The sequence below is a fragment of the Eulemur rufifrons genome, chromosome 7, assembly GCF_041146395.1.
Source record: "Eulemur rufifrons isolate Redbay chromosome 7, OSU_ERuf_1, whole genome shotgun sequence".
Taxonomy (NCBI): Eukaryota; Metazoa; Chordata; class Mammalia; order Primates; family Lemuridae; genus Eulemur; species Eulemur rufifrons.
In genome coordinates, this window is record NC_090989.1 from 117,155,862 (window position 1) to 117,168,470 (window position 12,609).

Here is a 12,609-nt window from a genome sequence, read left to right on the forward strand (position 1 = left end):
AAATTCATAACTAATGGGTGTGGAGGGCACTGTCTGGGGGATTGGCACACTTGTAGCTCTGGCTTGGGCCATGCAGAGGCAATATATGTAACCACAATGTTTGTACCCCCGTAATATTCTGAAATTTAAAAATAATTAATTAATTAATTTTAAAAAAGAAATACCCAGACAAAAAGCAAGCTCTAGTCTTTGGACTCAGTGGATGTACGATAAGATGTCCTGAGAACCCCGCCCCTCTCTGGAAGGCAATGCCAGAGCAAGATTGAGATTGTGCAGCTCAGCAAGCCTCCACCCAAGGGGTGAGGTGGTAGCTCTCCCTTCTTGTGGGCACCTCCGATCTCTACAAGTGATTCTCCTAGAGCCTTCTCTTCATTAGTTGGTACTAGGTGACGTGGTGGCTGTAGGTAGGTATCCATTAAAATTTGTGCTCCCCTACCCCTTCCCATGTCTCTCAGAAAGAGTCTTCCAACCAGGGATTACAATTCCCAGCCCTCTTTGCCTCTTGTGTGCCCATGTGACTGGTTCTCAAGGGTGAATTGTGAGCAGACGTCATATGGGGTACTTCCAGGTCAAAGCATTTAAGAAGCAGATGTGTCCACTCCAGGCACTCTTTCCATTTCCAGTGGCTGATTGCAGATGATGAGGTCCCAGGAAATGATGGCGAAACCACAGGAGGAAGAAAGCCAGGATCCCTGAATCGCTGACAGAGGAAAGCTCTTGGCTAAACAGGAACATCTGCTTTGAACTGTTATGTGAGAAATAAACTATTGTGCTTGAGCCATTAAAGAAAAAAAAAAAAGAACTACTTTGTAAGACTTTTGATCAGTGTTTTCCTTAAAATTAAAACATAGAGAAATCAAAACATTGACAAATACCTCATAAGGCATAAAGTTTCTGAAATGTTTATATTAATAGCATCTTACCTATATAAATTTAACCTATGAATGACTGAATATCTCTCCTGATTTCACAACTTTTCCCCTGCACCCCACCAAACCTAATTATTCCTAGTACCTCTCTTTATAAGATCAAAGAACAAATCTTTATGATATTCCAGGAAACTTCTGAGAAATCTCAAAGACTGTTTTAGGTGTAAAAAATGTACTGCAAGTTTTATTTTATTTTCATCTATATTTCAGACCTTATTTTTGAAAGGCAAAAATAAAAAAAAAGGTCAGAGAAGATTAGGACAGTTGATTAAGATAGGATCGTGGGTGCCTGAGAAATAGTACTCAGTTTCCTACTGAATCAAAGTGACAATAAAACATTTAACAATAAAAATAGAGGGCAACATGATTGTAAATAACCTTAGCACTTTCATAAGTGAGGAACGTTTTTCCTTATCTTTTCCATCCTCTTCCTCCTTCTCTTTTTCTTCTTCTTTCTCATAACTAAGAGCATAAAGTCAACATACAGATATAAAATTATTCAGATAAGTCACAGAATCTTTGCTTTCTAGGCAGATTACACTGAAGGTAAGTAGGGCAACCAGCTATCCTGTTCTCTCCAGTACTGTCCTGGTTCCAGCACAGAAAGTTCCACATCCAGGAAACCCTTCAGTCCCTGGGAGGTTGTTTACCCTAGAAAGAATAGCCATTCACATTGTAGGTGAAGACATTAATCAGTAAATGAAGGAAGCAAGCCCATCAAGACTGAGTGAATGTTGCAAAAATGTTTAATACATTTGCTAGCTTAAATACTAGGCTTTTCAGGCTTAATATTATAAATCAGGCAAGTAAAATTCATTTATTATGCTCTTTAATACTCTGGTGACACTTTTATTCTACTACAGTCTCAGAGGATTCACAAGTTCAAAACTAATTTTATAATAATATTAAGGTGTTATTTACGATAGCATGCTATACATTTATCATTGCCCTCTTCAAATAAATGAGTCTTTTAAATATTTCTCAGTTTTGATTTTAATATAGTAAACACAAATAGTTGTAACCACCTAAACAAAAGCTCTTTGAGGTCCTCAATAAGGGTGAAGTGGTATGAAAATAAAAATTCTGAAGAACTGCTGTTTTTAAGGAGAAGCAAAAGCATATTTCAGTTGCATGTCTCCGTCATTATTGTTCCAGGTGCAATTGAAACCACTCATATTAATTATAACTTTTAACTGAAGTAATTAGCTTCTATTTCTCAGAGAGAACTAAAGACTGGATAATTAAGAGCTTTCTGTCATACTGAAGCATTTTAGCAGATTAACAACGCTCATAGCACAAGTTTTTACAGTCACATGCATCCCTGTGTGGCAAAAATGAGCACATTCATTAACATGACCCGTGGCTATAGCTTCCCTGATATCATAAAAAAACAAGCAAAATTATGCTTAGTAATCAATGTGTCAGTGTTCTATCCTACTTAGAAAGTACCTAGATATCTATTGATTACATACCAATTAATTTAATTTGCTATCAGGTCAATGTTTTAAGTTTCCTATAGATCTTGGAAATTATTTTCAATATGACATACTAGAAAACATAATTACTATTGAAATAAAAAGTTTGTCAGAATAATGATTCCATTTAGTTGAACATAAATTTACATTTTTCAGAATCTTGAACATTACATAGATGTAAAGCTAGCTTATTTGATCAGTAAAAAAGTGCTTAGGAAAAGCATACCCAAGTAGAATAAACTACTTTCTTGTATTATACTTAACAGTGATAAATCAGAGAAAACAAAGATGTTTTTATGAACCCACATTGGTAAACTAGTCTTGTTTGCCAAACATTTATTTTAGTTATGTGAATTCAGATTCTTAAAAGGTTTTTGAGTTAGCTTAGGAAGAACCATTTTTAGTACATTTTTATAGCATATTAAAGTAGTAGAAATTTAATTACCTTATGTTTTAGGGATTTTATATAGGCACTTATTTATTCTATAAACCAATAAGAGCAAAGTTTCTTTAATTTAAAAGACTTTGTAATCTAATTTATTTACACCCTCCAGAAATAGGAAAATATACACACACATTGAGAGGCAAAGACTTTTCCAAATTATAGGCAGTTAGAGTGCTTATAGCCTCAATTCTACAATTTGAGCCACAAGTCAAGTGACACAAGAGACACAGAAATTTAAAAAAAAAAAAAAAAACCCTCACCATTCCAGATAGCAAAGAAATATCCTTTCTAGTAGGCATGAAATTTTTAATTGATTTGCATTCAAAATAGACAAACATGGAAGCAAACAAATCAGATTCTCTGTCATCTCTTACCCAACAGAGAATAGGTATCTATCACCTATCTACAGAGATCACCAAATGGTCAGACCTTAAAGCCAAATTCCCAGTCATTGCTACTACCAATGAAGTACAACCTATTGGCCATAAATGAATCTAAAACAAAACACAAAATTAATTGAGAGGGGGGAAAAAGCCAAGAGAATAGAGCTGGCAATGTTAAAGGTCTATTGCCACTTGGTATTCACCCACAGAAGCCAAGAGTAAAATGTGTCTTGGCTTAAGCTGCTCATGAAGTGTACTTCTCTGGGCACATAGTTTACCTGGCTCTGCCAGATGAATTTATTATGTATCTTAGCAGGAACTCCAAAATTGTTAAAAGATAATTTTTTTCAAAAGATAATATCATAACTCACATGAATATAAAATGAACACTTGGCAAAGATTTTAAATTAACTCATTAATTAATGAGGGAACCAGTAAGATGTTACTACTGATTCAAATGAGGATTTGACTTGCAGAGATTTACATTCCCTACTGGACAAAACCTATTTGCACTGCTGTGGTCAGGAATAATTTACATAGGTATAGACTGGAAATACTTGCATTATGTTCAGTTCTACAAGTTAACTTTGCTTTAATTGTAAAATAGCCAGAGGCAGAGATCACCTGAATGAGTGGCCTAGACAGAACACTCACTAATAATTTTTAACCATTTCAAAATTTTTGGCAGTTTTTTCATAAAACAGTAAAGATGGTATAAATTCACAAAAGCAAAGAAAGTGAAAGAGGTGAAAGCAGATGAGTGATGGGAAAAATTATAAAAGTGGTTAGATGAGTGGTAACTGACTTAGCAGAGCAAGAAAATGGAAACCCAAGAGTCACAAAGACATACGTCAGTGAGAAGCAATCCAATTTATTCACAGAACCCCTGAGGGGCTCAGAAGCTAGAAGCACCAAATGCCCCAGAAGGTGAGGATGAAGACTGAAAGCAGAAGAATCAATTAAATGTTTATAAAAAGAAAAACTAGGATCTCATATTTTGACCTCTATCCCATCCAAAAAATTGACCAAGCCTACCTGACCCTAAACAGCAGGTTTACTGTCTAAGAAATTATCCCAGTGGGCTTCTGGACTCAAGGACACCAGGCACAGCACACCAGACACAGCAGCCCTCCTTCTTAGGTTGCATCTTGCAACCTAAGCAGGAAGACTACAGAGGTTGAAGGGCTCCAGGATGGTATCTTCAAGAAAAAATATCTTATTCAGTGTGCTTGATTCTAGTGAGGATAATTTTATGATATATTTGAGCATTTGCAAAGAATCAGTGAAAGGTGTGTATTAGATTGGAATATATGAAATTGAAAATATTCAACTATGTTGGACCTACAAAAACCAACAATTTCAACTGAACAAACAAAAACCTGAGGTTGTTGCTAACTCCAGGAAAAACAAAGAGTTGATAGGAATGGAAATCTAATCACAGTAAATTATTTAGTTCAAATACAAATAATATATATATATATTTTTTTTTTTTTTTGAGACAGTCTCACTCTGTTGCCCAGGCTAGAGTCCCATGGCATCAGCCTAGCTCATAGCAACCTCAAACTCCTGGGCTCAAGCAATCCTTCTGCCTCAGCCTCCAGGGTAGCTGGGACTACAGACATGTGCCACCATGCCCGGATAATTTTTTCTATATATTTTTAGCTGTCCAGATCATTTCTTTCTATTTTTAGTAGAGATGGGGGTCTCGCTCTTGCTCAGGCTGATCTCGAACTCCTGACCTCCAGTGATCCTCCCACCTCGGCCTCCCAAGTGCTAGGATTACAGGCGTGAGCCAACGCACCCGGCCCAAATACAAATAATATTTAAATAATCAAAATAATATAAGCACTGTATATTGACCTAACTGAAAATTAAATGGTACATATATAGAAAGAGCCAACAGAGGGTATAAATGTATATTTGGGAGGAGAATGAGAAGCTGGTATAAAAGTGATAAATTTTCAAAATCCATTGACAGAAGTCAATAGAAAATGTCTAAAACTGATATAATAAAGAAAAGCGACACAAGCTTATTATTATTTAGAAGTTGAAGGTAAGTGCCAGAGAAACAACTAAAAGAGGTGAGAACAGTTGCTTCTGGGAATCAGGGACTTAGTGAGTAGGGGTGGGACAAAAACTTCTACTTTATTATAAGGCTTATAGTACTTTTACTTTTTAATAACTACATGTATCATTTTGGGAGAAAATAAAAAATGTTATAAAACTATAATAAAGAAAGCTAAAATGCAAACAAGAAACTGGGGAAAATATTTTTTTTTTTTTTTTTTTTTTTTTTTTTTTGAGACAGAGTCTCACTCTGTTGCCCGGGCTAGAGTGAGTGCTGTGGCGTCAGCCTAGCTCACAGCAACCTCAAACTCCTGGGCTTAAGCGATCCTACTGCCTCAGCCTCCCGAGTAGCTGGGACTACAGGCATGCGCCACCATGCCCGGCTAATTTTTTGTATATATATATTTTAGTTGTCCATATAATTTCTTTCTATTTTTAGTAGAGACGGGGTCTCACTCTTGCTCAGGCTGGTCTCGAACTCCTGACCTCAAGCGATCCACCCGCCTCGGCCTCCCAGAGTGCTAGGATTACAGGCGTGAGCCACCGCGCCCGGCCTGGGGAAAATATTTTTAACTAACACATAATAATATTAATATCTATTATATATAAAAAGCTCTTTAAATCAGCTAATATATAAAAATCTTTAATATATAAAAAATTCTCATTAAATCAATTTAAAAAAGACTAACATCCCAATTAAAATCAACAAAGGACATGAAAAAGCAGCTCACAAAAAAGAAAAATAGTTCACAACTATTTGAAAATATACTCAATTGTATATACAATCAAAGAAATTCACATTAAAACAAAATACATTTTTTACAAACCTATCTGATTGGCAGATAGATTTAAATCATTTTACTAATACTCATGGTTGCCAAGAATGTGAAAAAAATAAGAACTCTCATATACTGGGACAACATACATGAAAACCTCTTTGACATTTGTGTAATGTGCACAAAAATATACAGTCAGGTCAGAATAACACTGTTTGTTATTACAAGCAATAGAGAAACAACCCAAATGACCTATGACTAAGAACGGGGTGGCTAAGTCAATTACGGTGCTTGCAAGCAGTGGGATATTACGTAGTAGTCAGAATGAGGATGTTCTCTCTGCATTGACATGGAAAGTTTGCCAAGATCTATTAAGTAAATAAAAAATGTGGACACAAGTTTGTTGTATTCTACTTTTTGGATAAAAGGACAAGAAGGAGAATGTATTTTCATATTTGATTTTATGTGCATAAAGAAATTCTAGAAAGATACATGAGAAATTAACACAAATAGTTTCCTGTTTGGCAATAACAGTGGTGGGAACCAATTCACATAGGTGAACCAGACTTTTCATTACATATCTTTCATATTGCTTGAATTTTGAACCATGTGAATGCTACCTATTCAAAACTTTTAATAAAATATTAATAGGTAAACAAGAATGAAATAGATCATATGTGTTGATTTAGAAATATTTCCACAATATGTCAAATGAAAATGTCAGACATTCCTTAGATCTAGTGGAAGGAAGGGTCAGGGAATCACAATTCCTTGGTGGGATTGCCAAGGGCATTCTCAGAATCCTTGGAGGAGAGGCAGGAACAGTCCCCTTAGGAAGAGGTGGTTTGGATGGACCCCTGCTGCTCATGACCTACTCCTGACTGTTGTAAGAGGGTGGGGGGAGGGTGGGGAGGACAAGGGGATTGCAAAGGATCCCTTCTTGGGCCAGAGCAAGTTGATCCCTCTCACTCTAGGAGAGATGAGGGTTTGTGATCTCTCTGCTCTCCTGCCCTGACCTCTGGGAGCAAAAGTAAAGACGGGGCACAATTTACATGAAAAACTAAGTTGAGAGCCAGTGCCACCTGACAGCATCATGTGATCTGAAGGAACTCTGAGATCCTTTCCTCCTGGGGCCTCCAGGTGAAAATAAATCTGATAGCTCATACCCCAGCCTGACTAGCTCTGAAGATTTACTCAGGGTCACCTCTTGTCAGCAGTGGCGACAGATTTGCTTGACTCCAAAAGCCTCGTGGGGCTGTTGGGTTGGAAAACACTCAGTCTTACGTCCATGGCAAGGGCGGGCGACCTGCCTGGTGAAGGGCAGCATGACCAGGTGCTCCTCGCCAGCAGCCCAGCGTCGGCCCAAACACAGGGGCACGCTCCCCAGTGGCTGCCTGAGGCTGCTGTGGCACGAGGGCAGCATGGCTGTGGCTATCACTAATACCTCCTCCAGAGGCCTGGCTCTCCCAAGCCCGGGGGGCAGCACCTGCAGAATGCGGGGTGCTACGGGGATGGTACAATACTGGCACTTTCTCTGGCCCCTTCTCTTTGGCCACCCTCTACTCCCTCTTCACCTCTGAGACCTGTGGGAATTTTGTATCTGCTTGTTTGTTTTCTAGCTCCCCCATGTTTTAGTGTATATAATGTGTTGCATCAGTGGTTCTCTCACTTCAGTGGGTATCAGAATCATCTAGGGAGATAAAAAGGCACAGAGCCCCAGGACCCTTGAAGTAGCAGAGTCCGTGGCCTTTGTGCTTTTTCCAAGTTCACCCAGTGATTCTGACAGGACCAAAGTTGGAGAACCATTGCAATAAAACTCCTTTCAGACATTATCCAAATTAATCCTCAACACTGCCTTAAAAAATAAATATTATTTTCCTCCATGAGAAAACAAGGCCTAATAGGCCATATAGAAGAATTTCTGGGTTCAAATCCGCCATCCTTTTACTAGCTGTGCAACCTTTGGGAAGGCTACTAACCTCTCTGTACCTCATCTTCATCACCCTTAATGTGAGAATTCGGTGACACCCCCTCCCTTGAAGGGTTAATAAGAGAGTTAAATGAAACAAGCCAGGACAAGTGCTCTGATCAAGGTCATGATTCTTATTCTAATCATGGGTCAAAACACTTATTGGAAACAAAATATTATATAATAAAAGCTTTTGAATGAGCATATCTTTATTGATTTTAATGCATTTGATAAATGGTGGGAGAGTCTATGGACCAATATGTTATTGATTAACTCACCAATGTTTTCATTTAATTTGAAGTCTTGAAAAAAAGGACTGCTGGTAGGTCATGGTCCTTCTGTCCTCTCATCCCTGGCATACATAGAAAATTGGGACTTTCTGTGGAAGAAAGACCCTCCCCCACTCACACTCAAGACAGGCAGTCTTCATTCCATAAACATTCATGTATTCCTCATCTATAATTTGCTAGGCACTGGGGATATGGTGATAAACAAAACAGAAAGTGGTCCCTAATATCAAGGAGAGAGACAGTAAATAAACAGACTTTGCCTAATCTGGAAAATGTCAAACATTCCTTGGGTCTGGTGGAAGGAAGGGTCAGGGAATCCCAGTTTTCACTGGGTAGGATTGCCATGGGCATTCCAAGGATCCTCGGAGGAGAGGCAGGGACAGCCCCCTTAGGAAGAGGTGGTTTGGATGGACCCCTGCTGCTCACTACCTACTCCTGTTGTAAGAGGGTGGGGGGAAGGTGGGGAGGACAAAAGGATTGCAAAGGGCCCCCACTTGGGCCAGAGCAATTTGATCCCTGTGGCTGTCAGAGGAATGAGGATCTGTGACTTCCCTGCTTTCCTGCCCTGCAAAGTGAAGAAGGGGCACAACTTGCATGAAAAACTAAGATTAGGCCCAGCACTACCTGGTGGCAGAAGAAACTCTCAGGTGCCCTTCTTTCTGGTGCCTCCAGGTGAAGACAAATCTGATAGAGCATCTAGTTCTAGCTCTACTGAGCACATCCAGTTTGGCTAATTGTGCGTGTCACAAGGGCATTGTCTAAGGGGAGGAGAAAAGAAGAAACTCTGCTTACAAACTAAGCAATCATCCAGCTGGCCCTTTGCCTGCTGAGGAAACTCTTACTCCAAGAGGAAGGAGAAAGCAAGACAGAGCTGAGCAAGTCTGGACGGGCCTGGGCTGGGAGAAGCTGCCTGGCTATAAAGAGCCAGCACAGGAGTCCAGCTGCTGGGAGTCAGATGCTCCTGAGGACTGCAGGTAAATAAATGCCTGGGGGGCTGTGCCGTGCTCACTCTGAGCTGACTGATTTGTCTCAGACCCCAGCTTCTAAGGATACCCATATCTCACTTGTTCATGTGGTCTCCAGAAAGGTTCTTACAACCTAGAAAGACTGGTCATGGCTAATAATTTTTCCCAGTCTTAAGAGTCACCTGAGGTATTCCACAAATACTTAGGTAAGTAAGTTCAGAAGTGGAGTTGCCCAGGCGACTGAAAAACTGGAACATCCAGGTATGTGGTTTGTTAGTACTCGTAGACAGAGTTGGGGAACCCCAGGACAGAACCTTTGAAATTGGGACTCTGCTGCCAATTCTAAGATAGTGGTCTTCCTTAAATGCAAGGTGTAGGGGACAATATGAGTTGACTTGTTGAGTGGAAATTGCTGTTCCTCATCCAGTATCCCTCCCTTCTCCCCAGCTCCCAGATCTGGGATGGAAAGTATGCTGAAGCTGTGTTTTGTTGAAGGCTTATGACAAGTGTAGAGTTTAAATTTTGACAATTGTCATATAACCACCACCCAATCAAACTATAGAACATTTCCACCCTGACCCAGGAAATTTTCCTGTGCCTTTTCCTGATCTACCTCCATCTGCTCTCACCATATTTACCAAGCATTGATCTGCTTTATATCACTATAGATTAGATTTGTTCTTCTCTAGAACTTTATGTAGGTAGAATCATATACTATATACCTCACCATAATGTTTATGAGATTCATCTATGTTATTGCATATGTCATCAGGAGAGTGTTCCTTTTTACTGTTGAGTAATATTCCATTGTGTCAATATAACAAATTTGTTTATCCATCAACTTGTTGTTGATGGGGTTGTTTCCAGATTGGGGCTATTACACTCAAATGATGGTTGGCTGGGTTTAGAATTCTTGTTTGAACTTACATTCCCTCATCATTATATTAAGATATTGTTCCATTGTTGTATTCCATCAGAATTGTTGAAAAGCCTAATATCAATCTGATTACTCCATTGTTCCTTTATAGATAATTGTGTGCTTCTTTTTGTTCTTACTGAGATATTTTAGAATTTTATTTTGATTTTGATTTGAATTTTCACCACAGTGTGTTCTGCATTACTCTCATTCTGGGTAATATCCTTGACTCTATCTTCAATTTCACTAATTCTCTCTTCAGTTGTGTTTAATCAGCTGTTTAATCAATCTATTACCTTTTTAATTTTAGTGATTATATTTTTTAATTTCTAGAACTACTCTGGTTATTTTTAATCTGTTTTTTAAAAACATTTTATTCCTTTTTCTTATTTTAAGTGCTTTTAAAATTTCTTTATTCATTTTAAACATACTCATGCTGTAGTCTGTATCTGATCATTTTATTATCTGAAGCTCTTGGAAACATAATCTGACTGTGTGTTTTGTGTGTTATCTTACAATTTTGGATTATGAGCTCATACTTGGCATGGCTTTATCACAGAGAATACTGGTTGGCCTGATTTTGAAGGTGTGTTCCTCCACACAGTTTTTACATTTGCTTCTTCCTCACAGCCTAAAAGTATTACAAGCACAGGACTCTTTTCATTTTAATATCTTGGCTAGCAGAAAGTATAAATTCAAACCCCAAACCAGAGTCAGAGCAGGGCAGAACTTTTTTTTAATCTACATAAATTTCATGCCAAAATAGACAAACTTTCTTGTTGTCTATTGTTGCAGATTTTGACTAATTGATACTCTCACTGAAGTAGTATCTCTTCAGGTCTTCTGGCTTTATGGAGGCATCTCAGCTTCAACTTTATGCCTGACACCAAGACCAATGCCTCCTCCCTGAAAGCCCATTATAACACAAACTTTTGGCTTACTGTAATTAGCAACCCCTTTCTTGTCTCCAAGCCCTTCTCCTATCAGGCCATCTTTTCATTGCAAGGGAGGCCCATGGGGTACTCTGCTGGGGTCAGGAGGGATTGTGTGCAGGCCCTTAAATCTGAGCCTAGAGGGGAATACCTACTTCTCCAGTCCAAGAGGTAGAATGCTCAGCCTATAGTAGCTTCTGACTGGGCCTCAAAGGATAAATCTCCAAGGTATCTTATCTGTCCACTCCTGCTGCCTTCATTTGTATCCTGTTTTTGGGAAAGTTATCCCTGACTCCTTCCCTTCATCCTTCATTAGTCTTTTGACAATAGCTGGGCCATTTTTCACTCTATATTCCTGACTCCAGTATATTTACTGAAAGATAAATGTTCTGTTTTATATTCCTCAAATCATGCATAGTCAGAGCCATTTACCTAAATTTCACAGCACAAGAATACATATATTAGAGCCCCCAAGTGTCACCATCAAATTGATCTCACTTTGGGGACTCATGGTATACCTATCTCAGCCCACACCTCCATTCTTCAGAGTGGTGAAGAGGTCCCTTCTCAGACCTGACATCTCAGAATGAAGTATCAGAGCAATAAGCCAACCCATTTTCTGGCCCATGGAGTCAAACAACTTGGAGAACAGCCCTGAACCAAAGGTCCTTGTCCAAGCACCAGCTATGCCCCTAACTTAGTCCAGGTAATCCTCAGCTTGATCTTAGGGTCTTAAAGCAGAATCCCACTGCCCCTCTGCCTCATATAGGGCCTCCCTCTAGGCCCAGCTTGCTTTTAGCAGACTCATGTTCTCAGAACATGCCCTTCTTACACAACCCTGCTGTTTGGAAGCCCATGGGGCACCTTCCTGGGATGAAAGGGAGGTTCAGGCTCTCAAGTCAGACTTCAACTCTCTTTCCAAGGGGACCTAGAATACCCCTGAGGAAAAGGCTTTGGAGCCAGAGAGGTCTGGGTATAAATCCTGGCTCAGCTACTCACAAATTGTTATTAGTCATGGGACTTAACCTCCATAAGCCTTTTTCATCTGTAAAATGGGGATGATTAAACATAACTCACAGAGTTCTTGTAAGCTGAAATAAGATGAAGTATGATGCTGCCTGGCACAATGTCAAGTAGAGCTCAACAGGTTTGAGTTCTACCTTTTCAGCTTCACCAGCCTGGCCAGAAGTGCTGGCTACATGGCTGACAGACTCCACATTTGAGGCCTGAGTACTGGTGACCTGTGTGCATAGTGGGTGGACACTGGGTGTATGTTTTCCTCAAGTGCGGGTGAAGTATTCTGGGTGAGTTCAGGAGCCCAGTGGGAGCCCAGCCAACTCTGAGTGACCTGCTTTAGGGCTTTGTGTACGGTGGAGATAACTGGGACAGCCACACCTGGCCACACTAGGACTTTGTGCCTGGGTCACCCATTGTCTTTCTGAACCTTGCAAAGGGAAGGAAA